Source organism: Amblyraja radiata, chromosome 14 (genome assembly GCF_010909765.2).
Source record: "Amblyraja radiata isolate CabotCenter1 chromosome 14, sAmbRad1.1.pri, whole genome shotgun sequence".
In the NCBI taxonomy this organism is placed as follows: Eukaryota; Metazoa; Chordata; class Chondrichthyes; order Rajiformes; family Rajidae; genus Amblyraja; species Amblyraja radiata.
In genome coordinates this window covers 12,426,011-12,453,363 of record NC_045969.1, presented here as the reverse complement: position 1 = coordinate 12,453,363, position 27,353 = coordinate 12,426,011, and positions in this window count along the sequence as shown.

Here is a 27,353-nt window from a genome sequence, read left to right as displayed (position 1 = left end):
CAACTGGTGTAGTAGCTGAGCTGACCTCAACTAGCATTGTTGTTGACCAGCTGTTAAATGGAGTTGCTGTTGAGATGGTCTTAGTTGGTGCCATTGTTGATGTGGTCTCAGCTGCTATAGTGTTGAAGGTGGTCTCATCTGGTGTGACTGTTGAGATGATCTTAACTGGTAATGCCATTAAGGTGGTCTCAGCAGGTGCAACAGTTGTAGTGGTCTCAGCAAGTGTTACTGTTGCAATGGTTTCAGATGGTAAAGCTGTTGATGTGGAAGTGGTGTCAACAAATGTCATTGTTGTGTTGGTCTCAGCAGGTGTGGATGCTGAGGTGAGCTCTATTGGTGTTGAGTCGGTCGCATTTGGTAACACTGTTGAGGTGGTCTTACCGGCTGTAGTTCTTGAAATTTTCTCAGCTCGTGTATTTGTTGATGTGGTCTCCAATGGTGTGTTGTCTGAGCTGGCCTCAACTAGCGTTGATGTTGGCCTGCTGTTAAATGGAGTTTCTGTTGAGATGGTGTCAGCTGAGGCAGCAGTTACAGTGGTCTCATCTGATGTCGCTCTTGAGGTTGTCTCAGCTGGTGTTGCTGTTGTGATGTTCTCAGCTGGCGATGCTATTAAGGTGGTCTCAGCTGATGCAGCAGTTGTGGTGGTCTCAGTGGCTGCTGCTGTTGAGGTAGTCTCATCCAGTGTCACTGTTGCAATGGTTTTAACTGGTGAAGCTGTGGATGTGTACTCCACTGATGTAATAGTTGAGATGGGCTCAGCTCGTTTTGCTGCTGAGCTGGTATCAGCTGGTGTTGCCGTTACAGTGGTCTCTGCTTGTGTTGCTGCTGAGGTGGTCACAGCTGGTGTCGCAGTTGGAGTGATTTTATCAGATGTAGCTGTTGGGGTGGTCTCACTTGGTATAGTTGTTGAGATAGTCTCCCCTTGAGTCACTGTTGGGTTGGTCTCATCAGATGTCGCAGTTGAGCTGGTCCCAGTGGGTGTTATTGTTAAATTGGTTTCATCTGGTGTTGCTATTGGGGTGCTGTCAACTAGTGCCTCTATTGAAGTGGTCTCAGCTGGTGTTGCTGTTGTGCCACTCTCAGCCAGTGTCAATGTTGAGGTGGTCTCAGCCGGTGTCATTTTTGAGGTGGTTTCAGCTGGTTTTGAGTTGTTTTCAACCTGCGTAGTTGTTGAGATGGTTTCAATTGCTGTGGTAGTTAAGGTGGTCTCAGCCTGTATCGCTGCTGAGGTGGTCTCAGCTGTTGTTATTGCTGAAGTTGCCTCAGCTAGTGCAGCTGTTGAGGTGGTCTCTACTGGTGTTGCTGTTGTGGTGATATCAGCTGGCGCACATGCTGAGGTAGTCACACCTGGCGTAGTTCCTGAGGTTGTCTCAGCTTGCGTAGATGTTGAGATGCTCTCAGCTAGTGTCGTAGTTGAGCTGGTCTCAGCTGGTGTTACTGTTGATGTTGTGTCTTTGGTTACTGTTAATGTTCTCTCAGCTGGTGTCAGCATTGATGTGGTCTCAAACGATGTCGCTGTTGAGATAGTCTCTGCGGGTGTGGTTGTTGAAGTGGTCTCTGATAGTGTGGCTGTTGAGATGATGTCTGCCTGTGTTACGGTTGAGGTGGGCTCAGCTGATGTCGCTTTTAAGGAGGTCTGATCTGGATTATTTGTTAAGGTGGACTCACTCGTTGTGGTTCTTGAAGTTGTCTCAGCTTGTGTGGCTGTTGATATGGTCTCAACTGGTGTAGTAGCTGAGCTGACCTCAACTAGCGTTGTTGTTGACCAGCTGTTAAATGGAGTTGCTGTTGAGATGGTCTTAGCTGGTGTCATTGTTGATGTGGTCTCAGCTGCTATAGTGTTGAAGGTGGTCTCATCTGGTGTCACTGTTGAGATGGTCTTAGCTGGTGATGCCATTAAGGTGGTCTCAGCTGGTGCAGCAGTTGTAGTGGTCTCAGCAAGTGTTACTGTTGCAATGGTTTCAGATGGTAAAGCTGTCACTGTTGAGGTCGTTTCAACTGGTGTTGCTGTTGAGATGTTCTCGGCTGGTGTTTCCATTGAGCTGGTCTCAGCTGATATTAATGTTGAGGTGGTATCAGCTGTTGATGTGGTCTCAGCTTGTGTAGTGTTGGATTTGGTATCATCTTGTATTGCTGTTGAATTGGACTCAGCTGGTGTAGTTGTTGAGATTGTCTCTGGTGTCACGGTTGAACTGATCTCTGCTTGTGCTGCTGTTGTGGTGTATTCTGTTAATGCTGCTGTCGATGTGGTCTCCGCAGGCATCACTGCTGAAGTGGTCTGATCTGGTGTAGTTGTTGTGATGATCTCCCCTGGTGCCACTGTTGAGGAGGACTCAAGTGGTGTTACTGTTTTGATGGTCTCAGCAGATATCAATGTAGATGTTGTCTCAGCTGGTGTAGTCTTAGATGTGGTCTCACCTGGTGTCGCTCTGGAAGTGATCTCAGCTGATATCGCTGTTTGGGCTGTCTCAGCTCGTGTTACAGTTGAGAAGGTCTCAGCTGGTGTTATTGTATTTGAGGTGGTTTCCATTGGTGTCGTTGCTAGGTTGGTCTCAGCTGGTGTCGTTATTGAGGTGGCAACGGCTAGCATTGCTGTTGGGGTGGTCTCATGTGGTGTAATTGTTGAGGTGGTCTGTGCTGGTGTTGCTGTAGGAGTTGTCTCAGCTGGTATTGTTGTTGGGGTTGTCTCACCTGCTGCCATTGTTAATGTGGTCAGAGCTGGTGTTACTGTTGAGACTGTCACACCTGGTGTAATTGTTAACATGGTCTTAGCTGGTATAGATGTTGACGTGGTCTCAGCCAGCAAAAACAGTGAGGTGGTCTCAGCTGCTGTCTCTGTTGAGGCTGTCACGTCTAGTATAGTTGTTGCAGTGGTCTCAACTGTTGTAGTGGTTAATGTGTTCTCAGATGCCAATATTGCAGAGGTGGTCTCAGCTGTTGTTGTTGTTGATGATGTGCCAGCGGTTGTCGTTGAGGTGGCCTCAGTAGTTGTTGCTGCTGTTGAGGTGCTCTTAACTGGTACAGCTGTTGAGGCCGTCTGAACTCGTGTAACTGTGATCTCAGTTATTGGAGTTGCAGGGGTTGTCACAACTGGTGAAGAAGTAGTGGTACTTTTAGTAGAGGTTCCTGTTGGTATGGTCTCAGCTAGCATAGTTGTTGTCATCTCAGCTTGTGCAGTTGATGAAGTGGTCTCAGCTGGTTTGGTTGTTGTAGTGGTCTTACCTAATGTCACTGGTGAGGTCGTCTGAGCAGAATTTCCTGCTGAGGTGGTCTCAGTCTGTGTCCCTATTGAAGTGATCTCGCCTTGTTTAGCAGTTGAGGTGGACATAGGTACTAGAGGTGACATGATGGTTGAGGTGGTCTCAGCGGCTGTTATTTTCGTGCTGGTCTCGCTTGTTGTAGTTGTTGATGTTATCTCAACTGATGTACCTGCCAAATTTGTCTTACCTGTTGTTAAAGTTGGCATGGTCTTTGCTGGTGTAGTTATTGCTATTGTCTGATTTGGTGTAGTTACTGAGGTGACCTCTGCTGGTTTATGCATTGTAGTGGGCACAGCCAGTGTAGTTATTGAGGAGGATTCAAATGGTGTAGTTGTCGATGTAGTCTCACCTGCTGGAGGAATTGAGGTGGTCTCACCTGGTGCAGATGTTACGAATGTTGATATCATCTCAACTGGTGTCGGCGTTGATGTGGTCTCAAGAGGTGTACCTGCTGAGGTGGTCTCAGCTGGTGCAAACGTTGAGGAGGCCACAGCCATTGTCACTGTTGAGATGGTCACAGCTGGTTTAGACATTGAGGTGTGCTCTGCTGGTGTAGTTGCTTTTGTGGTCTCAGAGGATGTTGTTGCGAAGATGGTTTCAGCTGGTGTCATTGTTGTGGTGGTCTCACCTGGTGTGGTTGTTGATCTTCTCACACCTGGTGTAATAGTTGAGCTGGTCTCTTTTTGTGTAATGGTTGAGGTAGTCTCAGCTTCTGTTGTCAAGGTGGTCTCAGCTGATGTCACTGTTGATGTTGTCTCAGCTCCTCTCACTGTTGCAGTGGTTTCATTTTGTAAAGTTATTGAGATGGTCTCAGCTGGTACAGCCCTTGTGGTGGTCTCTGCTTGTGAAGCTGGTGAGATGGTCTCTGATGGCAATTTTGCTGAGATGGTCTCAGCTGACGTAGCTATTGAGGTGGTCTCAGCTTGTGCTGTTGTTGAGGTGGTCTGAGCTGGTGTAGTTGTCAGGATGGTCACAGCTGATGTACCTGTTAAGGTAGTCTCAGCTGGTATACCTGTTGAGGTGGCGACATGTGGTTCAGTTATTGATGTGGTCTCAGCGATTGCTAAGGTTATCTGATCTTGCGTATTTGTTGCGCTGGTCCTGCCTGGAGTAGGTAAGGTTTCAGGTGCTGTAGGCGTTGAGGTTGTTTCATCTGGTATAGGTATTGATATAGTCGTACCTGGTGTAATTGTTGATATGGCCGGAAGTAGTGAGGTTCCTGAGGTGTTCACAGCTGATGTAATTGTTGAGGTTATCTCAATATGTGTATGTGTTGAGATTGTCTCAGCTGGCGTAGTGATGGTTGTTTCAGATGATGTAGTTGTTGACATTCTCTCAACTGGTCTCATTGTTGAGTTGGTCTCAACTGGTGTAGTTGTTGAGGTGGTTATAGCCTGTGTACCTGTTAAGGTAGTGTCAGGCTTTGTGGTTCGGATCATCTTAGCCGATGTACTTGTTAATGCGGTTTCAGATGGCGTAGTTGCTGAGGTTGTCTCTGCCAATGTATCTGTTAACCTTCTCCCAGTTGGCGTAGTTATTGTGTTATCTAGTATTGTTGTCTTTGTGGTCTCATTTGGTGTAGTCATCTCTGCTGGAGTAACTTTTGAGGCGGTCACAGGCTGTGTATCTGTCTTAGCTAGTTTTGTTGTTGTGCTGGACTCACCTGGTATAGCCTTTGAGGTTGTCTCAGCTAGTGTTGTTGATGACAAGATCTCAGACGATGCATTTGGCGAGGTGTTCTCCGCCGGTCTAGTTGTTGAATTTCTAGCTGTAGTTTTTATTTGTGATGTGTTTTCTGCAGTGATCGTTTGTTTTTTCATATGTGTGGTTACTTTTTCGGTTGTTGCTTGACTGTCTGTGCTGGAAAAACTCGCCGTGACATAAGTTGACGTATAATTTGCTCTTGTGTCTGCATCTAAATTGCAAGAAGAAATATATCATATTTATCTGAATAATTTTGGAATTACTTTTATGTCTTTAGCACAATCTCTTTGCATAATGTTGCCCACCTTCTTGTCGTTATGATAGAATATTTTTTTAGTTTGAACGTTGTGATTTTGTCTGTGGCTTCATCTGGTACTTAATCTAACCTTTGTTTAAATTGTGCATTGTTGCGGTAACATTACTGTTTTTAAATGGCTGTAAAGACAGCTCATCAGCTTACCTTTCAGTAGATTAAAGTAGGCAGTTATAATAGAACATCGAACAGTGGTTGTGCTGAACATAATGCCAAGTTAAACTTATCTGCCTGCACATAACCTCTATTCTTCCAGTTATAACATTTTATTTCAAGAGCTACTGCAAAGCTATCATTTCAATAATTTCTGTGTAAATTTTGCTTTGTGATGAAATGTGATCTCTGAATTAACACCAAAATACAGGAACATTTCCAGTAGATCAGACAGCATCTACAGAGAGAGACGAGTAAATAATTCAGACCCATGGCATTTGCACATATTCTCCGATCTTAAAAGTGTTAACTCACTTTCTCCCTCTCCACAGATAGCATCTGAGTACTTCCACCATTTTATGTTTTTATTGCCGGTCCCCATATCTATTTGGACCCTATTTGCTCCTGTCTGCTGCTTTCCACCACTTCCCTAATGTGTACTGATCATGGTTCATTCTTGTGGCTAGCAGTTCACTGCTGTACCTCTGTGACGTACGGCAATACCTGGCACACAGAATGAAAATATACTCATTGCATACGGAAATCCAGCACGTGGATATCCCAGATATTTCCTGCTGCGATTCTTCGAATGGTAGCATTATGATTAAGTGGGTGGAGGCACAGGGAGCTGCAGATGTTGGAATTTTGGACAAAGTACAAAGTGCTGGAGGAACTCAGCGGGTCAGGCAACATCTGTAGTAGGAGTGAACAGGCGACGTTTCAGGTTGGGACTCTACTTCAGACTCTTCTTCAGACACCCGGCCCGAAACATCATCTGTCCATTCCCACAACAGATGCTGCCTGACCCCGAACCCCTCCAGCACTTTGTGATTTTGATTAAGTTGTTGGAGTTGCGTCCAGAGGTCAAGAATATTAATGTAGATTTATTTATGAGGTTAAATTCTACCACAAGGCAGTCGGGGAAATTAGAACAGCACAACACAGGAACAAACACTTTGACCCACAGTATCTGTACCAAACTAATTATTTCAACCTGCACGTTCTCCACGTCACTCTATCGCTGCATACCCATGTGTCTATCTAAAAGGCACTTAAATGCCACTATCGTATCTGCTTCCACACACCAACCTAGCAACACATTCTAGGCACTAACCATCTCAGTGTAAAAAAATTTGCACCATGCATCGCCTTTAAATTATCCCTCTCTCATTTTAAAGCTATGCCCCCTAGTACTGGACATTGCCACTCTGGGAAAAAACAGTCAGATGTTTTATTCCATCTATGCCTTTCATAATTTTATAAACTTCTATCAGGTCTCTCCCTAGCCTCCGGCGCACCAAAGAAAATAATCCAATTTTGCCCGACCTTATAGTAAATACCTTCTAATCCATGCAACATGCTGGTAAAGCTTCACTGCACCCACTACAAAGCTTGCACTTACTTCCACTAATGGGGCGGCCAGAACTGCACACTATAAGGCTGCACATAATAAACTCAAGATCAAGCAGGCGAATAAAGCTAGAGATATAAAAAGTAGTGGTCACTGTGAAACTACCAGGTTGTCAGAAATGCAACTTAATCACATTCACTCGTTTCCTTTAGGAAGGAAATCTACCATTTCAAGACGGTCTGAACTATATGTGACTGCAGGCCAACCAAATGTTGAAACTTAACTGCCCTGAAGATGTAGAAACAAGGAACTGCAGATGTTGGTTTACAAACAATGACACAAAGTGCTAGAGTAATTCAGCAGGACATGCAGCATCTCTGAAGAACTAGGATAAGTGATGTTTTGGGTTGGAATCCTTCTTCAGAAGAGTCTGAAGAAGGGTCCTGACCCAAAGCATCCATGTTCTCCATAGATTCTGCCTGACTTAAGAGGGCGGCACAGTGATGCAGCAGTGGAGTTGCTGCCTTACGGCTCTAGAGACCCAGGTCAAATCCTGACTACAGGTGCTGTCTGTATGGAATTTGTACATTCTCCCTGTGACCATGTAGTTTATTTCATAGGATTTGTTTCCATCATAGAATCATAGTCATGGAGTCATAGAGTGATACAGTGTGGAAAGAGGCCCTTCGGCCCAACTTGCCCACACCGACCAACATGTCCCAGCTACACTAGTCCCACCTGCCTGTGTTTGGTCTATATCCCTCCAAACCTGTCCTATCCATATACCTGTCAAACTGTTTCCTAAATGTTGGGATAGTCCCTGCCTCAACTACCTCCTCTGGCAGCTTGTTCCATACACCCACCACCTTTTGCGTGAAAAGGTTACCCCCTCAGATTCCTATTACATTTTTTCCCCTTCACCTTAAACCTATGTCCTCTGGTCCTCGATTCACCTACTCTGGGCAAGAGACTCCGTGCATCCACCCGATCTATTCCTCTCATGATTTTATACATTAAAATCACTACTTTATCAAATAAAAGTATTGTTGTAAAATAAAAATTTGATGAAGGATTGAGTTGTAGCAGTCTTAGAACATGGAACGAGAACAGACCCTTCAGTCCACAGAGACATGATGCCAATTTAATGAATTTAATAATTACTAGAGGTGGCAAATTTTGGCATACCTTGTGCATAGTATGCAAAACAAAGAATTTCACTGTGACGTGTCTCAAGTGATGATAAAGTATCAATCAATTTAATCAATCAAAAATAAAGTATCAATCAACTTTTAGCTGCCACATATCAATCCAGTCTTACTCTTCAATTTTAGTATTTGGCAGAGAACCCTAACCATTGTTCAGGAAAGCTTCAGTAATGGCCGAGAGCCCTGTGAAACGTGTCACCACATCATGAACTAACATAATGTTGTCTCTCGTAAACAATTGAGGCTGCCAAGATTGTCAGCCAGTTCCTCCAGGATGTAATCAGTTCCTTATTATCTGATTAAAATAACACCAAAGCTTAATGTTGCTGCCAATATCAAGGCCAGTAGTTGCCCACATTTTGCTGTGGTGCTTTCCTTTGAAATTAAGCTCCCACAGTTGTTAATTTTATCCTCCTTTTCATCGAGCATAGCACTGTCTACAAACATTACACGGAAAGGTACCCAAGGCACCCAGAATAGAGAGGTTAATTTCAAGGTGTGTCCCATGGAGAAATATAAATACTTGCACAGGAATTTCCAGAGCTGGAAGGCATGGCCAACTAGTTGGAATGCAAAGAGTAGGGTATCGTTTTAAGTCTGAAGTTGGGGGATTGCAAAATACTTGCGTAACTCCACACCTCTTTGGAACGAGCTGCCGGAGAAGGAAGTTTAGGTTTAGGTTTATTATTGTCATGTCTACTGAGGTACAGTGAATACAAATAAGGAAAGAAAAATACATAAAGTGCTGGATTCAGCAGATCCAGCAGCATCTCCGGAGAACACGGATAGGTGACGTTTTGGGTCGGGACATTTCTTCAGCCTGGAGGAGAACTTCATCAAAGTAGACATACTTGAACTATGTCTACTTTGAAGAGATTTCGTAGTGGAGCAGTAAATGTAGATAAAAGGAACTGCAGAACTGAAGAATTCTGAAGAAGTTACTTATCCATGTTTCCCAAAGAGACCTGACCTGATCAGTTACTACAGCATGCTGTGTCATTTTTTTGTAAACCAACATAGAAACATAGAAACATAGAAAATAGGTGCAGGAGTACGCCATTCGGCCCTTCGAGCCTGCACCGCCATTCAATATGATCATGACTGATCATCCAACTCAGTATCCTGTACCTGCCTTCTCTCCATACCCCCTGATCCCTTTAGCCACAAGGGCCACATCTAACTCCCTCTTAAATATAGCCAATGAACTGGCCTCAACTACCTTCTGTGGCAGAGAGTTCCAGAGACTCACCACTCTCTGTGTGAGAAAATGTTTTTCTCATCTCGGTCCTAAAGGATTTCCCCTTTATCCTTAAACTGTGACCCCTTGTCCTGGACTTCCCCAACATCGGGAACAATCTTCCTGCATCTAGCCTGTCCAACCCCTTAAGAATTTTGTAAGTTTCTATAAGATCCCCCCTCAATCTTCTAAATTCTAGCGAGTACAAGCCGAGTCTATCCAGTCTTTCTTCATATGAAAGTCCTGACATCTCAGGAATCAGTCTGGTGAACCTTCTCTGTACTCCCTCTAAGGCAAGAATGTCTTTCCTCAGATTTGGAGACCAAAACTGTACGCAATACTCCAGGTGTGGTCTCACTAATACCCTGTACAACTGCAGTAGAACCTCCCTGCACCTATACTCAAATCCTTTTGCTATGAATGCTAACATACCATTCGCTTTTTTCACTGCCTGCTGCACCTGCATGCCTACTTTTAATGACTGGTGGACCATGACACCCAGGTCTCGTTGCATCTCCCCTTTTCCTAATCGGCCACCATTTAGATAATAGTCTACTTTCCTGTTTTTGCCACCAAAGTGGATAACCTCACATTTATCCACATTATACTGCATCTGCCATGCATTTGCCCACTCACCCAGCCTATCCAAGTCACCTTGCAGCCTCCTAGCATCCTCCTCACAGCTAACACTGCCCCCCAGCTTCGTGTCATCCGCAAACTTGGAGATGTTGCATTCAATTCCCTCGTCCAAATCGTTAATATATATTGTAAATAGCTGGGGTCCCAGCACTGAGCCTTGCGGTACCCCACTAGTCACTGCCTGCCATTCTGAAAAGGACCCGTTTACTCCTACTCTTTACTTCCTGTTTGCTAGCCAGTTCTCTATCCACATCAATACTGAACCCCCAATACCGTGTGCTTTAAGTTTGTATACTAATCTCTTATGTGGGACCTTGTCGAAAGTCCAGATATAACACATCCACTGGTTCTCCCTTATCCACTCTACTAGTTACATCCTCGAAAAATTCTATAAGATTCGTCAGACATGATTTACCTTTCGTAAATTCATGCTGACTTTGTCCAATGATTTCACCACTTTCCAAATGTGCTGCTATCCCATCTTTAATAACTGACTAATAACCCTTCCTCATTACTCAATACATTACTCAATAACTAATAACCCTTCCTCATTACTCAATACCCAGTCTAGAATAGCCTGCTCTCTCATTGATTCCTCTACATGTTGGTTTAGAAAACTATCCCGCATACATTCCAAGAAATCCTCTTCCTCAGCACCCCTGCCAATTTGATTCACCCAATCTATATGTAGATTGAAGTCACCCATTATAACTGTTTTACCTTTGTTGCACGCATTTCTATTTTCCTGTTTGATGCCATCCCCAACTCCGCTACTACTGTTAGGTGGCCTGTACACAACACCCACTATCGTTTTCTGCCCCTTAGTCTTTCGCAGCTCTACCCATATCGATTCCACATCCTCCAAGCTAATGTCCTTCCTTTCCATTGCGTTAATCTCCTCTCTAACTAGCAACGCTACCCCACCTCCTTTTCCTTTCTGTCTATCCCTCCTGAATATTGAATATCCCTGGATGTTCAGCTCCCAGCCTTAGTCACCCTGGAGCCATGTCTCCGTGATCCCAACTATATCATAAGCATTAATAACTATCTGCACATTCAACTCATCCACCTTATTACGAATGCTCCTTGCATTGAGACACAAAGCCTTCAGGCATGTTTTTACAACGCTCTTACCCCTTATACAATTATGTTGAAAAGTTGCCCTTTTTGATTTTTGCCCTGGATTTGTCTGCCTGCCACTTTTACTTTCACCTTGCTACCTATTGCTTCTACCCTCATTTTACACCCCTCTGTCTCTCTGCTCATACATTTAAGAACCCCGCCACCTCTTATTCTCTGTTTATTATTTTTTCTTCTTTCCACCCAACATCTGCAGTTCCTTGCATATAAATGATACTGAATTGAAAACAAACTGCTGGCTGAGGATAATTAATTGACTTGACCACTCGTCTGAATTCATTGAACTTACGCAATGCAACTGCATACAGGTCATTAGGGTTGGACATCATTAGCTTCTGACCCCACTGACTTTGAAGTGTTTTAACAGGGTCTCTGAGTCCTTGACAACTATCAACATCCCTTCAATGAGTCCCTTTCCAAGTTCCCAAATGCAGCATCCAACAACCTTAGAACCTATAATCTTTGCTTAGAACACATTGACTCCCATGTGCAGAAGTTTGTTAACATCTCAAATTCACTTAATATTATATGCCTTCATTTTTGCTTATACTGTATACTGTCTTTGACTTCCTTTGTTGGCTGCAGTCATCTCATTCTCCCCTTAGTAATTTTTTTAAATTTGGAATGAAAAGATACTGTCTCTTCCAAATTACTCCCAGAAACTCCTGCCCTTGCTGCTCCACCATCATTCCTACTGGGATCTATTTCCGATCAACTTTAGCCACCTCCTCCCTCACACATGTGTCGTTACCTTTACTCAACAGTAATACAGATACATCAGATTTCAGCTTCTCTTTCTCAAACTACGGGTTGAATTCTATCATATAATGATCACTGCCTCCTAGGGGTTCCTTTACTTTAAGCTCTGTAATCAAATCTTGAAGGCTGAAGGGTTATCTTACAGATGTGTATAAAATCATTGAGGGGAATAGATAAGGTGAATGCACACAGTCTTTCATCTAGAGTAGTGGAATCAAGTAGCAGAGGACATGGGTTTAAAGTAAGAGGAGAAAGTTTTAGTAGGAACCTGAAGGGCAACTTTTTCACACATAGGGTGGTGTGTATATGGAACGACTTGCCAGAAAATATAGTTGAGGCAGATGCTATAGCAACATTTAAGAGGATTTGGACTGGTTCATTGATCGAAAAAGTTTAAAGGTATAAGGACCAAACGCGGGCAAATAGGATTAGCGTAGATGGGGCATTTGGTTGGCATGAACAAGATGGGCCAAAAGGCCTGTATCCGTGTTCTAAGGGTATATGACTCTATGACCTTTACAACCATTTTCCTGTTGTTTATCCCACCCTAAGGTGATCTATTTATTTCAGCCTTGTTGCCATTTCTGACTGACAAGAAGTTGAGAAAGCTTCACCCAAAACAAATAAAGCACAAGATCTCAGGAACAGATGGTTTTTCTGCTAAAATCCTAAAACTCAGCAGAAAAGATCTTCAGGCACATATCCACAGTCCCATAGCCTACAGCTAGGAAGAGAAGGATTTACTATACCATATGATACGATAGAACTTTATTTATCCCGTGCGACAAATTAATCTGCCAACAGTCATAAAAACACAAAATACTTGATACATGAAATTAAACAACAAGTGGCAAGGAACTTTGGAGATGCTGTAATAATGACCATCTTAAAGAAAGAAGGCCTGTCCAACTCAGGAACCCCCACCACTCACTACGAGCCGGGATAATTTACACTGGCCTCAATTCTTCTTCTGTGTCTAATCCCCGTTGCCCTCAATTACCGATCTTTCAAAAAACTATCTACTTCCTTCTAAAGGAAGGAAAAAAAAATTTCACACAGAGAGTGGTGAATCTCTGGAATTCTCTGCCACAGAAGGTAGTTGAGGCCAGTTCATTGGCTATATTTAAGAGGGAGTTAGATGTGGCCCTTGTGGCTAAAGGGATCAGGGGTTATGGAGAGAAGGCAGGTACAGGATACTGAGTTGGATGATCAGCCATGATCATATTGAATGGCGGTGCAGGCTCGAAGGGCCGAATGGCCTACTCCTGCACCTAATTTCTATGTTTCTATGTTAAATTACTCCAATGATCTAAGCTCCACAATTGGTGCGGCACAGTGGCGCAGCGTCAGAGACCCGGGTTTGATCCTGTCTAGGGGCGCTGTCTGGGTGGAGTTTGTACAGTCTCCCTGTGACTGCGTGGGTTTTCTCCGGGTGCTCCAGTTCCTCCCACACTCCAAAGGCACACAGGGTTTTTGGTTAACTAGCTTCTGAAAATTGTCCCTGGTGTGGAGCATGGTGCTAGTGTAAAGGGTGATCACTGGTCGGCATGGACCCGGTGGGCCGAAGGGCCTGTTTCCATTCTGTAACTTCAAAGTAAGGTCTAAACCCTCTCAGGCAAGGAATCACAAAGATTCCCGACCATCTGCAGGAACTTTCTGTGTACCTCAGTTAATCTACAGCCCTCTAATCTTTCAACTGTATTCCTTAGTTTGAGATTATCCCACGCGGAAATTTCTCAACACCTACTCCGTCATACACCCCTCACAATCTTCCTCCCTCTTTTTCTAATTGCAAAGGATATACGTCAAATGTCCTTAGTTGCCATGAAAGAACAAACCATTTAATCCCATGAATTAGCTGACTGAATCGCCTTTGGATCGCTTCCAATGCCAACTTACCCTTTTTTACACAAGGTTAGCAAAATAGCACACGGTGCTCCAGGTGTGACCCCCTCATTATCGTGTACAACCGTAACAATACTTTCCTTTTCCTGAATTCGAACCCTCTGGCAATAAAGGCCAATATGCTATTTTCCCTCCTAACTTCTTGCCTCACCTGCTTGTTATCAGTTTATGATTAACACTGATCAGCAGTGCACAAGAACACTTAGATCTTTTGTATTTCACATCTGCAGTCCTGAGATAATAGTTTGCCTTTAGATTGCTCTTACTGAAGCGCACAACCTTACACTTTCCCACTTTAAACTTCTTTTCCCACGTTTTCACCCACTCACTCATATCCAATTGCCATTGAGTGGCCAAGAAGAGATAAAAGGGCTAGATATAATATTTAGATCTTTCAGCTTTGTTTCATCTATATTTTTTAATCATTCATGAGATATAGTAAACTCTGAAATGCCAGTAATTTTTGCCTATCCTAAACTAAAGGCCAATAGGTTTAATGTGAGAATGGATGAAATGGACGGAATGGAATACTTTATTGTCACATGTGACTCGGCACAGTGAGATTCTTTGTTTGCATACCCAATGTATACAAGTAGTGGCCACCTACGGCACTGACAAAGTTATAAAGTATGCAGGCTCCTCCTTTTGTTCTCCCCCCCCCAGCGGTTCCCCCACGCTGGGTCCCAATTGTCCATTCTTCTCCCCCCACCTCCCTCACGGCGGTCGCCCCACTCCATTGTTCTTCCCCTCCCCCCTCATGGTGATCCTTCACGCTCTCGTCAACTGCTAGTGGACATCGCCACATCTGGGAGGCTTCACCATCGCCGAGGCCCCATCGGCGTGAGGCTTCACCGACGCCGAGGCCTTGCCGCTGTCGACGCCCCATTTCTTTTTACATGAGGCTTTCAGAATCAGTTTTTATATTCGCGCAAGCTTTCTTTCATGCTCTTTTTTCACCCCTCTTAATTAACCCCTTCGTCCTCCTCTGTTGAGTTCTAAATTTCTTCCAATCCTCCAGTTTGCTGCCAATTTATATGCCTTTTCCTTGGATTTAACAGTCCTTGATTTCCTTCGTTAGCCCTGGGATCCATTTCCGATCAACTTTAGCCACCTCCTCCCTCACACATCTGTCGTTACCTTTACTCAACAGTAATACAGATACATCAGATTTCAGCTTCTCTTTCTCAAACTACGGGTTGAATTCTATCATATAATGATCACTGCCTCCTAGGGGTTCCTTTACTTTAAGCTCTGTAATCAAATCTTGAAGGCTGAAGGGTTATCTTACAGATGTGTATAAAATCATTGAGGGGAATAGATAAGGTGAATGCAAACAGTCTTTCATCTAGAGTAGTGGAATCAAGTAGCAGAGGACATGGGTTTAACGTAAGAGGAGAAAGTTTTAGTAGGAACCTGAAGGGCAACTTTTTCACACATAGGGTGGTGTGTATATGGAACAACTTGCCAGAAAATATAGTTTTCCTTGAGTCGCCTTCCCTGTTTTATTTTTTCGCCAGACAGGGATGGACAATTTTTGGAGTTCATCCATGCAGTCTTTAAATCTTTGCCATTACATCTCCACCGTCAACCCTTGAAGTATAATTTTCCAGTCTATCCTAGCCAATTCCCGTCTCATACCTTCAAAGTCTCCTTTCTTTAAATTCAGGACCCTAGTCTCTGAATTAACCGTGTCACTCTCCATCCTAATGCAGAATTCCACCCTATCATGGTCACTGTTGCCCAAGGGTGCTTTGCACAACAATATCGCTAACTAATCCTTTCTCATTACCCAATACCCAGTCTGGGATGGCCTGTCCTCTAGTCGGTTCTTCTACATATTGGTTTACAAAACCATCCCCGTATACATTCCAGGAAATACTTCTCCTCAGCGCTGCTACCAATTTGGTTGGCTCAATCTATATGTAGATTAAAGTCACCCATGATAACCGCTGTACCTTTGCTACACGCATCCCCAATTTCCTGCTTGATGCTATCCCCAACCTCCTGACTGCTGCTTAGTGGTACTGTGTACAACATGCATTACAGAAGCCAATTAACCTGCACATCTTTGGAATGTGGAAGGAATCTGGAGCTCCCAGAGAAAGCCCACGTGGTCACATGGAGAACATAAAATCTCCGGATAGACAGCACCTGTAGTCAGGATTGAACCTGGGTCTCTGGTGCTGTGAGGCAGCAGTTGGCTGCACCATTGTGCCGCCCACATGTTTGGCTGTAAAACATTTACCCAAAGTACAAAAGCCACTTTGTTTGTAAATGAATCTGGCACTTTTATTCCAAGAACTTCAAACTTGTTCAAAGCTTTCTTGAAATACATATACACATCACCTAACATCTTCCCTTCATTAGTTTTCCCAACAGACTCATCAAAAAATTGAATTAGGTCAGTGAAACACGAAATGCCTTTTACAAATCCGTTCTGGCGCACCTTAGTAAACTCAAACCTCCCTGAGTGACTACTAATTTTCAGAGCTGCTTCCTCACAGTCGAATAAACTCAAGAGAATATACACTCCCTTTCTGCTCAATCTCTTCTCAAAGAGCAGGCCTGCCAACGCTAAAACACATATATTGAAACTTTGCTGCATTGGTGTTTCTTAGATAAAGAGACTGTGGGGAGAATAAAAACAAGGGGATAAATGTAAGATTTGTTTAAATGGATGTTTGATGCTCAGCATGAACAGGCTGAAGGGCCTGTTTCCATGCTGTATCTCAATAATGCAGCTAGTATAACCACTGTGTCACAGTGGCACAGTCTCAGGCTCAATTCGAACTAGTGTGTTGTCCATGTGGAGTTAGCATATTCTTTCATTGACCGCATGGATTTCCTCCCACATCCAAAGACATATGGGTTTATTGGCCTCTTGCAAATTGTCCACTGGGGTGTAGATAAGTGCTGGAATCTGGGGCAGTTGATGCGACAGTGGAGAGAATGAAAAACAGGATTAATGTAGGATTAGTGTAGATGGGTGGTTAATGGTGGGCACAGACCTGGTGAGCCAAAGACCTGTTTGCGTGCTCTTTCTCTCTGTGACACCAAAACAGTCCATATTAGTTCAACAATGGTCTCACCAAGCATTGATACATTTACAACAAGAATTCCTTATTCCTGTATACCAATCCTCATAATAAATAGGGCGGCACAGTGGCACAGTGGCAGAGCTGCTGCCTCACAGCGTCAGAGACCTGGGTTCTATCCTGACGATGGGTGCTAATTTCTGTACGGAGTTTGTACGTTCTCCTCGTTACCGCATGAGTTTTCTCCAGGTTTTCTTACACAGGGAATGTGCTGCCATGGGTGGTGGTGGAGGCAGGTATGATATAGGCATTTAAGAGGCTTTTGGAAAGGCGTATGGATATGCAGGGAATGGAGAGACATGGACCCGTGCAGGCAGAGTAACTTAGTTAAATTGGCATCATGTTTGGCACAGACATTGTGAACCAAAGAGCCTGTTCCTGTGCTGTACAGCGATATCTCCAGTCCCTTTTTTTGCCTGAGCTCCTTAATTTCACTCCAACATGCCTTATACTACTGAGGTGATTCTGAGCAACTTTGGATCCAATTTGGCAACTTAATAATAATAATAATACATTTTATTTATGGGCGCCTTTCAAGAGTCTCAAGGATACCTTACAAAAATTGAGCATGTATAGGAAAAACATGTAAGGGGAATGAAATAAATAGTAGAGACATGACTAGTACACAAAGTAAAGACAGAATTCAATACAAAACACAGCATGAGGCAATTAATGCACAGATGAAAAGGGACGGGGACGTGGGGCTAAGGATAGGCAGAGGTGAAGAGATGGGTCTTGAGGCGGGACTGGAAGATGGGGAGGGACACGGAATTGCGGATCAGTTGGGGGAGGGAGTTCCAGAGCCTGGGAGCTGCCCTGGAGAAGGCTCTGTCCCCAAAACTGCGGAGGTTGGACTTGTGGATGGAGAGGAGACCGGCTGATGTGGATCTGAGGGACCGTGAGGGTTGGTAGGGGGAGAGGAGGTCAATGAGATATGTGGGGGCCAGATGGTGGAGGGCTTTGTAGGTGAGGACCAGGATTTTGTAGGTGATCCGGTGGGAGATGGGAAGCCAGTGAAGTTTTTTGAGGACTGGAGTGATGTGATGCCAGGATTTGGTGTGGGTGATGAGTCGGGCGGCTGCGTTCTGGACCAGTTGGAGTTGACATGAATCCCATGTGCTCCAATCTTTTCGATCAGTCTTCCATGTTAGGCTTTGTCAAAGGTCAACGAGCATCCATGTGTGACATCAACAGCACTGCCCTCATCAATATAGTTCTTCATTTCTTAAAAAAAACTCAATCAGATTTGTCTGACAGCGTCTTTCACCAACAAAGCCTTGCGGACAATCCTTGATCAATCCTTGCCATTCCATATGTAGATTACAGTTCAGTTTTGTTTATGGTCACGTGTACCGAGGTACAGTGAAAATCTTTTGTCTCGTGCTAACCAGCCAGTGGAAAGACAATACATGATTACAATCGAGCCATTCACAGTGCACAGATTCATGATAAGGGAATAACGTTTAGTGCAACGTAAAGCCAGTAAAGTCCGATCAAAGATAGTCCAAGGTTCCCCGATGAGGTAGATAGTAGTTCAGGACTGCTCTCTCTTGCGAGAGCATGGGTGAGACCTATTCTTCCCCTAGTTAATCCTGTCCGTCAGAATTTTTCCCAATGATTTCCCTACTACTTTACAGAGTTATGCCATTCGGCCCATCAAGGCCATTCAATCACGGCTGATCTATCTAGTCTATAACATCACGACAAAAATAGAATGATCCAAGTTCTCACCTGTGGGGAGATTCACTGTCCACACCCTATAAAGCATTTACCCATATTCAGCACTTCCTATCCTGAGGCCAATGTTTTCTTTAATTTAGGCTGACAATTCTATTGCAGCAACCTCAAACTTGTCAAATGCTTTCTCAAAATCCATATTGACAGCACCTAAATCCTTCCCTTCAATAATATTCTCTGTTACTGGATGAAAAATTCAAATCAGGTCAGTGAAAGACAATGTGCCTTTTACAAAGCGGTACCGGCTCACCTCAGTTAAACATAGAAACATAGTTAACTCTAACCTCCCTGGGGGCCTGCAATTTTGGCTCCACATAGTCCAAGGAACTCAAGAGAATACACACCCTTTCTTCTCACTCTCTGCTCAAACAGCAAACCTGCCATCTCTAGAACATGTGGCGTGAGTCTCTGCTACATTCACTTTTCTTAAATACAGAGAATGTGGGGAGAATAAAAACAATGGGATTAATGTAAGATTTGTGCAAATGGGTCCCTCTTCACTACCTCCCCCCCCCCCCCCCACCCTCTTTAAAAAGGGGCGTCACAGTGGTACAGCGGTAAAGTTGCTGCCTTACAACGCCAGAGACCCGGGTTCAACCCTGTATGATGTATGTATGGAGCTTGTATGTTCTCCCTGTGACCACGTGGGTTTTCTCCAGCTGCTCCATTTTCCTCCCACTCTCTAAAGACGTAGAACTTTGTAGGTTAAATGGTGTCTGTAAATTATAAATTGTCCCTAGTGTGTAGGATAGTGCTGGTGTATGGGCTGATCGCTGGCCGGCACGGACACGGTGGGCCAAAGGGCCTGTTTCCACGCTGAACCTCTCTAAAGTCTAAAAGGGTTCCTGATACTCTGCATGCTCGCGACCTGTTTCTGTGTTGTATCTCTCCGAGGAAGGTACAATTTACAAGACAGTGTTTTTCAGTTTTAGTGGTACAGTCCCTTTGGCCAACCGAGTCCGCGCCGACCAGCGATCCCCACACACTAGCACTATCCTACGCACTAGGGACAATTTACAATTACACCGAAGCCAATTATCCTACAAACCTGTACGTCTTTGGAGTGTGGGAATAAACTGGGAAAAAACCCACATAGTTACATGGAGAACGTACAAACTCCGTACAGACCAAACTCCGTACAGACCACAGCCGTAGTCAGGATCAAATCTGTGTCTCTGGCGCTGTAAGGCAGCAACTCTACCGCTGCGCCAGAGGTACACCATTGGTAGGATTGTACAAATGTAGGATTGGTGTAAATGGGTGATTGACGGTCTGCATGGACTCATTGGGACAAAGGATCTGCTTGCAAGCTCTTCTTGAGTGGTAGCGGTGTGGAATGAGCTTCCAGCGGAAGTGGTGGCGGCAGGTTCGTTGGTATCATTTAAAAATAAATTGGATAGGCATATGGATGAGAAGGGAATGGAGGGTTATGGTATGAGTGCAGGCAGGTGGGACTAAGGGGAAAAAGTTGTTCGGCACGGACTTGTAGGGCCGAGATGGCCTGTTTCCGTGCTGTAATTGTTATATGGTTATATGGTTCTTCTCTGTAGCTATGACACCAAAGCTGTGCACATTACTTCATGGATATTCTTATCAAAACCCAATCCATTTGCAGCAAGAATTCCTCACTCTATTTCAATCCTCTCGTAATAAAGACAAATATATCATTTACCTTCCTGATCTCCTATTGCAATCGTATGTTGACTTGTTGTGATTTGTGTACAGTGACACCCAGAGCCCTTTGAATATTACTTTCACCTCAATCTCTCACAATATAAAAAAATATTCTGCATTTCTGTTTTGTGCATTAACAATATTAATTCACATTCCCCACGTTAAATTACATCAGCTCATTCAACTTGCACGTAATGCCTTGAAGTTACTTTACTCTACCCCTGCACTCACAATCCCACCTAATTTAGTATCCATTCAAAAATTAATCTTTTGACATTTGGCCATTTAAGTCTAATCGCTGACAAAGAATCTGAAGAGAATCTGTTTATTCTCACACAATGCTTTCTGCCCAATAACATCCATATCAGTAAAAGACACAAAGTGCTGGAATGACTCAGGTGGTCAGTCAACATCCCTAGAGAACATGGATAGGCGACGCTTCAGGTCGGGACCCTTCTTCAAACCGATTGAATCCAGACCCAAATTGTCACCTGTCCATGTCCTCCAGGGATGCTGCCTGCCTCCCACCTTGTGTCCTTCTTTGTAAACCTGCATCTGCAGTTCCTCGTTTCAATATCCATATCAGTAAGTTCCTCCAATCCCATGTTTGTCTGAAGAAGGGTCTCGACCCAAAACGTCATCCATTCCTTCTCTCCAGAGATGCTGCCTGTAAAGGTTTCTGTCGGAGGCAAGGTTCTGTTGTGACTAGCACAAGAAGACACGTCCACCACCGAGTTAAAGAGCATTTTTATTCAGCAATCACTGCTTTTTATAATTAAAGGTCACCTGGCCTCAGTCTTGAGGCACAGGCATGAGTTTCCACTTTAGATTACACAATCTAATTACTTGGCCTCCATCACGAGGCTCAGGCACGAGTTTCACAAGCTTCTACTTTAGATTGCACATATATTTATATTACATATATCACATTTCGTGCCCAGACATCACACTAAGTTACTCCAGGTTTTTGTGTCTACCTCCATGTTGTCTAATCTGTTCACCAAATACCAGTGTGGAGCCATAGCAAACGCTTTAGAAGAATCCAAATACATCACATTGACTGGTCATCCCTTAACTGTTCTACAGCCCATATCCTCAAAAAACTTCAGCAGATTAGTCAAAATGATTTTCTTTTTCTTAACCCATGTTAATTCTGCTCAATCCTATTATGATTTATGTGGCAAACATTTGATCCATTAATAATACTTATTAATTCAAGCATATGTATTCAACAAATATGACTCTCCCTTGCATTAAAATGTCCCCAGAGAAACTTCAGAATAGAACATTCATATAGTTAAAATACATCAGACAACAGTAAACTTACAGAAAACTGAAGCCATTAAAATAATCCATTGTGGTGTCCTGGACCTCATGATGAGACAGAGATACGTCAGACTCTGAATCCTTTCACTATCTGAATGTCCAGTGCATTGCGCTCTATTTGAAAAGTCTTCAGAAACGTTTTGTTGATGTTCTTTAATTACTTATGTTGGGAAGGAGGTGACGGAAATGTAATCTTTGGGCAAAGGAGCTCAACCAGTTTTCAGCTTTGTCAAGGTAAAGGATTAACTGGAAATAGTTTCCTCATTTAAATATGTGGTTACGTGCTCTGCTCAATAAAATTTGCTTTCAGTTTTTTTTTCCCTGAGACTGTTAATGCACAGGTGGGGAACTGAATATTCATCGCAAAACATATCTTGGCCTCTGTAAATCTTGGCGTCAATAAAATTGGCTTCTGGAAATTGTCCCTAGTGTGTGGGAAGTGGGAAAGTAGGAAAGCATAGAACTAGTGTGAACAGGTGATCGATGGTCTGCATGGACTTGGTGGGCCGAAGGGCCTGTTTTCATGCTGTTTCTTAGTCTAGTTTTTAATTTAGTTTAGAGATACAACGCGGAAACAGGCCCTTCGGCCAACCGGGTCCGCACCGACCAGCGATCCTTGCACACTAACACTATCTTACACAGACTAGGGACAATTTACAATCATAATGGGCCAAATAACACTAGGGACGATTCACAGAAGCCAATTAACCTACAAACCTGAACATCTTTGGAGTGTGGAAGGTAACCGGAGATCCTGGAGAAAACCCATGCAGTTCACGGGAAAACGTACAAAACTCCGAACATACAGTACCGGTACTCAGGATCGAAATCGGGTCTCTGCCGCTGTAGGGCAGCAATTCTACCGCTGCGCCAACGTGCTACCCCCCAAAAATCTCTAAAATATATTTTTAAGTTTTCTTTTAAATATCCATTGGCAAAAATCAAAGTACAGCTGCATCAGTCGAAGTGCACCGAGTTATCAGTGCAATATATTGAAATAAATCTAGCTGATGTACGGATAGAAATCGTGTGAGGTAGCCTGCCATTCTCGGCCTAGCTTACCATGCACCTCCACACTTACTGGGCCACACATGGAAATCCAAAGCAATCCAGCAGTCAGATACCACCTCATGCTCGAGATAGAGCTGGATATACTTCCTTTTGAAAAGGAAGCATGTCATGAAGCTGGGAAAAACGCAAAGAAAATTTACGAGGATGTTGCCAGGACTTGAGGGCCTTCGCTATAGGGGGAGGTTGGGCAGGCTAGGACTTTCTTCATCGGAGTCAAGAATCAACAGCCAAGAGTGTTTTACTGTCATAGGTCCCGATACAGAATAATGAAATATTTACTTGCGGCAGCACAACAGATATGAAGAAGGGTCTCGATCCGAAACATCACCGATTCCTTCTCTCCCGAGATGCTGCCTGTCCCGCAGCTTTTTGTGTCTATCTTCGGTTTAAACCAGCATCTGCAGTTCCTTCCTAATCAGATATGTAAACATACTATTCTGTAAAACCCATAATAAACATCAATATAGAAAAACAGACAATAATAGTGTAAAAATAATGTCCACAAGGCTATACAGTTCAGAGCCTATTTGGAGGTTGCTGTGTTTAATAGCCTGATGGTTATAGGGAAGAAGCTGTTCATGAACCTGGACATTACAGTTTTCAGGCTCCTATACCTTCTAACCAATGGCAAGCACAAGAGGCTGAAGGGTGACCTTATAGAGGTGTATAAAGTCAAGAAAGGGAACAGATAAGGTGAATGCACAGAGACTTTTACTCAAGGTAGGGGAATCAAAACCAGAGGTCGTATGTTTACAGTGGGAGGGGAAAGATTTAATATGAACCTGAGGGCCAACTTGTTCACTCTGAAGTTGGTGGGTATATGGAATGAGCTGCCAGATGAGGCAGTTAAGGCAGATACTATAATAGCATTTTTAAATACGCTGAGGCAAGAACGTTATTCCCTTATCCTGAATGTTATTCCCATCTAAACGTTATTCCCTTATTATGTATCTATACACTGTAAATGGATCGATTGTAATCATGTATTGTCCTTCTGCTGATTGGTTGGCATGCAACACAAGCCTTTCACTGTACCTTGGTACACGTGACAATAAACTAAACAGATACATGGATAGGAAAGATTTAGAGGACTACTAGACCCGTTGGGTCCTTGTCACATGGGAGGCCTGGTCTTCCAACACTCCTTTCCCTCCCCGTGGGCTTGGGTCCCACTCCTCTCCCTCCACGTACTCTCCCTCCCCGCGGGCCCGGCGTAGCAGCCCCGGGTGCCGCTCCTCTCCCCCCCCCCCCCCACCTCGGGACCGGAGCAGCAATAAAATGGAAGGAAAACTTACCCGTCCCCATTGCGAGGCGAAAGGAAATAAAGATGGTGGTCTGAAATTTGTGGAAAGGCAGTGCTGAGGACCCGTGGGGTGTCCTTTGTGATGCCAGTCAAGTAAAGACGGCAAGTGGGGGCGCTGTTATATTTTTTTGTTTAAAATGTCAATAACTTGTAAAATATACCATCAATCTGAACGAAACTGGTTTAATTTAGATTTTGCGCAAATACAAACTGGGCAAAAAAAACGACAAATAAACAAGATGAGAGTTTTCGTCGTATAAAGATGGACCAAACATGAGCAAATGGGACTTGCTTAGATGAGCCTCCTGGATGCATGGACAAGTTTGGCCGATGGACCTGTTTCCGTGCTATATGATTCTACGACAATATGACTATTAATGAGGCCACTGTCCGTGTTGGAAAATGCAAATTCAGTGTGTTTAAATTATTCCTTTGAAGGTTTTTATTTATGTTTGATAGAAACATAGAAACATAGAAAATAAGTGCAGGAGTAGGCCATTGGGCCCTTCGAGCCAGTACCGCCATTCAATATGATCATGGCTGATCATCCAAAATCCGTACCCCGTTCCTGCTTTTTCCCCATATCCCTTGATTCCTTTAGCCCTAAGAGCAAAATCTAACTCTTGAAAACATCCAGTGAATTGTCTTCCACAGTCTTCTGTGGCAGAGAATTCCACAGATTTACAACTCTCTGGGTGAATAAGTTTTTTCTCATCTCAGTCCTAAATGGCCTACCCCTTATTCTTAAACCGTGACCCCCGGTTCTGGACTCCCCCAACATTGGGGAAAAAAATTCCTGCATCTAGCCTGTCCAATCCCTTGAGAATTTTAAATGTTTCTGTAAGATGTGGCAAGTAGCACAATCAACTAAGCTTCCATGCCTCTAGAGTCCCCTATATCCCTTTCATTTGCATCGATGGTGGAGTGGGCCGCTGGAGGCCTTGCAGCAGCTGGACCGGGCACCGCTCCAAGAAGTCGAGCACATGGACTGGACGTAGCCAATAGCGGTGGAGCAGAGGCGGAGGACACCAACGGCTACACTTAGCCAGGCCGACACTGCAACGCTGCCAGGACAACAGACCTTCATGGACAGGTCAAGAACCCTGCAATTACAACAACTGGAACTTCAAAATTGCACTAAACTGGCGACTCTGTATACTGTCTCAGTGTATTGCTACTGTACAACTGTGCTGTAGCTGAGATGCTAATCTAATAGGTATCTAAGTGCTTATGTATAGTGATACTTATACTGAGCTGTATACAAAAATGAATTTTATTGTACCTCGGTACGTGTGACAAATAAGGTACCATACCATACCATTCAGTACTCATGGCCAGCGATCAGCTCACCCCACTTCACTCCAATAAAATCTGCTGCTGCTAATGTCATAGAGTCATATAGTGATACAGTCTAGAAACAGGCCCTTTGGCCAAACTTGCTCACACCGGTCTCCAGGTCCCAGCTACACTAGTCCCACCCGCCAGCATTTGGCCCATATCCCTCCAAACCTGTCCTATCCACGTACCTGTCTAACTGCTTTTAAATGTTGGGATAGTCCCTGCCTCAACTATCTCCTCTGGCAGCTTGTTCCATACATCCACCACCCTAATATGAAAACCTTTAGTGGATTATTTTCCATTGAGTCAGGAAAATGTCCAGACGTTTCAGTCTGCTGCAGCGACACCGTGTCAGGTTCCTGATGCCTGCACAATAACGTGAGAAACTACCTGCAATTCTGCTGCCCATTGCTCCAATGGTAACATCCTGTACTCAGAAGGGTCAGGTCATGGCTGATGGACCAGATCATCTTTCGGTTGTGTTTTCTTTGGAACAAATTAAAGTGAGTAGTTATTTATGTGAGAGATTCAAATCTTTATTGTTTAAACAGCACTAGTTTAAAAAGCCTATTCAGCACCCCCTCATAATAACATTTAGGGTGAGCAATATTTGTTCATTCTCATTTCACAGGAGTAAGTATATTAGTTTTTTAAATGGTGATATGATACATAATCATTGTGAAAGTCCAAAGAGACTAGGGATTCCATATTCATGTGTGTACATCTATCGATATATATGTCTGAAGAAGGATCACAACCCGAAATGTCACCTATCCATGCTTAATTAGTTTAAAGATTTTAGTTTAGAAATCCAGGGCTGAAACAGGCCCTTCGGCCCACAAAGTATGCACTGACCAGCGATCACCCCATACTATCCTGCCCACTAGGGACAATCTACAAGAGGCAATTACAGAGAGGCCAATTAACCTACAAACATACATCTTTGGGAGCAAACCAGAGAAAACCTGCAGGAAACCCACTCATTCCTAGGGTGAAGGTGCAAACTCCACACAAATTGCATCTGAGATCGGGCGCGAACCCAGCTCTCAGGCACTGTGACGCAGCAACTCTACCAGCTGAATCACTGTACTACCCGAAAATAAAATAAAAGCAAAATATGTGAAAATCCTCAGCGGGTCATGTCACTTTTGTGGAATGATAGAGACCTAACATTTCAGTGCAAAGATTCTTCATCAGTATTAGGGAAAGACAATAAGCAAGTTGGGCTGAAGGTGCGGAGAAGATGGGGAAGGGATGGATGGGTAAAGGGATACTTCTGAAAGGGTGTGGCCGGTGGTTGGCTGAGGAGTTTAATTGTGGTTGATGGGCTTAGTCCTCCCAATGGCAGCATTTGAGAGCAATGATAAAAACAAATGAGGGCAAAGGTTTTGCAAATGGCAAGACTGTCACAATGCCCAGTATATTGGGAGAGAGAAAAACGGAGGCAATACCACGGACATAGGGGCAGCACGATGGCGCAGCGGTAGAGTTGCTGCCTTACAGTGCCTGACCTGGATTTGATCCTGACTATGGGTGCTGTCTGTATTGAGTTTGTACGTTCTCCCCATGTCCTGTGTGGATTTACTCCGGATGCTCCGGTTTCCTCCCAGACTCAAAAGACGCACATGTTTGTAGGCTAATTGGCTTGGTGAAATTGTAAATTATCCCTCGTGTGTGTAGGATATTGTTAGTGTGCAGAGATCACTGGTCGGCAGGGACTTGGTGGGCTGAAGGGGCTGTTCCACGCTGCATCTCTAAACTAAACTAAACTAAACTAAAGATGGATGATTCCAAAATAGGTGGATGGCCATAATGAGATGATAAGAACATTGACTCTGCAAGGGGAGGTAGACAGATTGAAAAGGGGCAGGTGAAAACCTGGCAAATTAGGTTTATAATATATTTTTTTATTAAAGGTAATCAATTACAATGCTTCAAACAACTTTATATCAAATTAATTCAATTTGCATTAAGTAAAACACTAGTAATACTTATCTACTATTTTTTTAGAAATAATGATAGAGAAAGAATAGAACAGTTATAAATCATTAAGAGAGTGATTAAATAATAATTTGATTATATATAAGAAAGAAAAGAGAAACGAAAAAAAAAAAAAATTTTTAGTAACCACAATATGTATTAT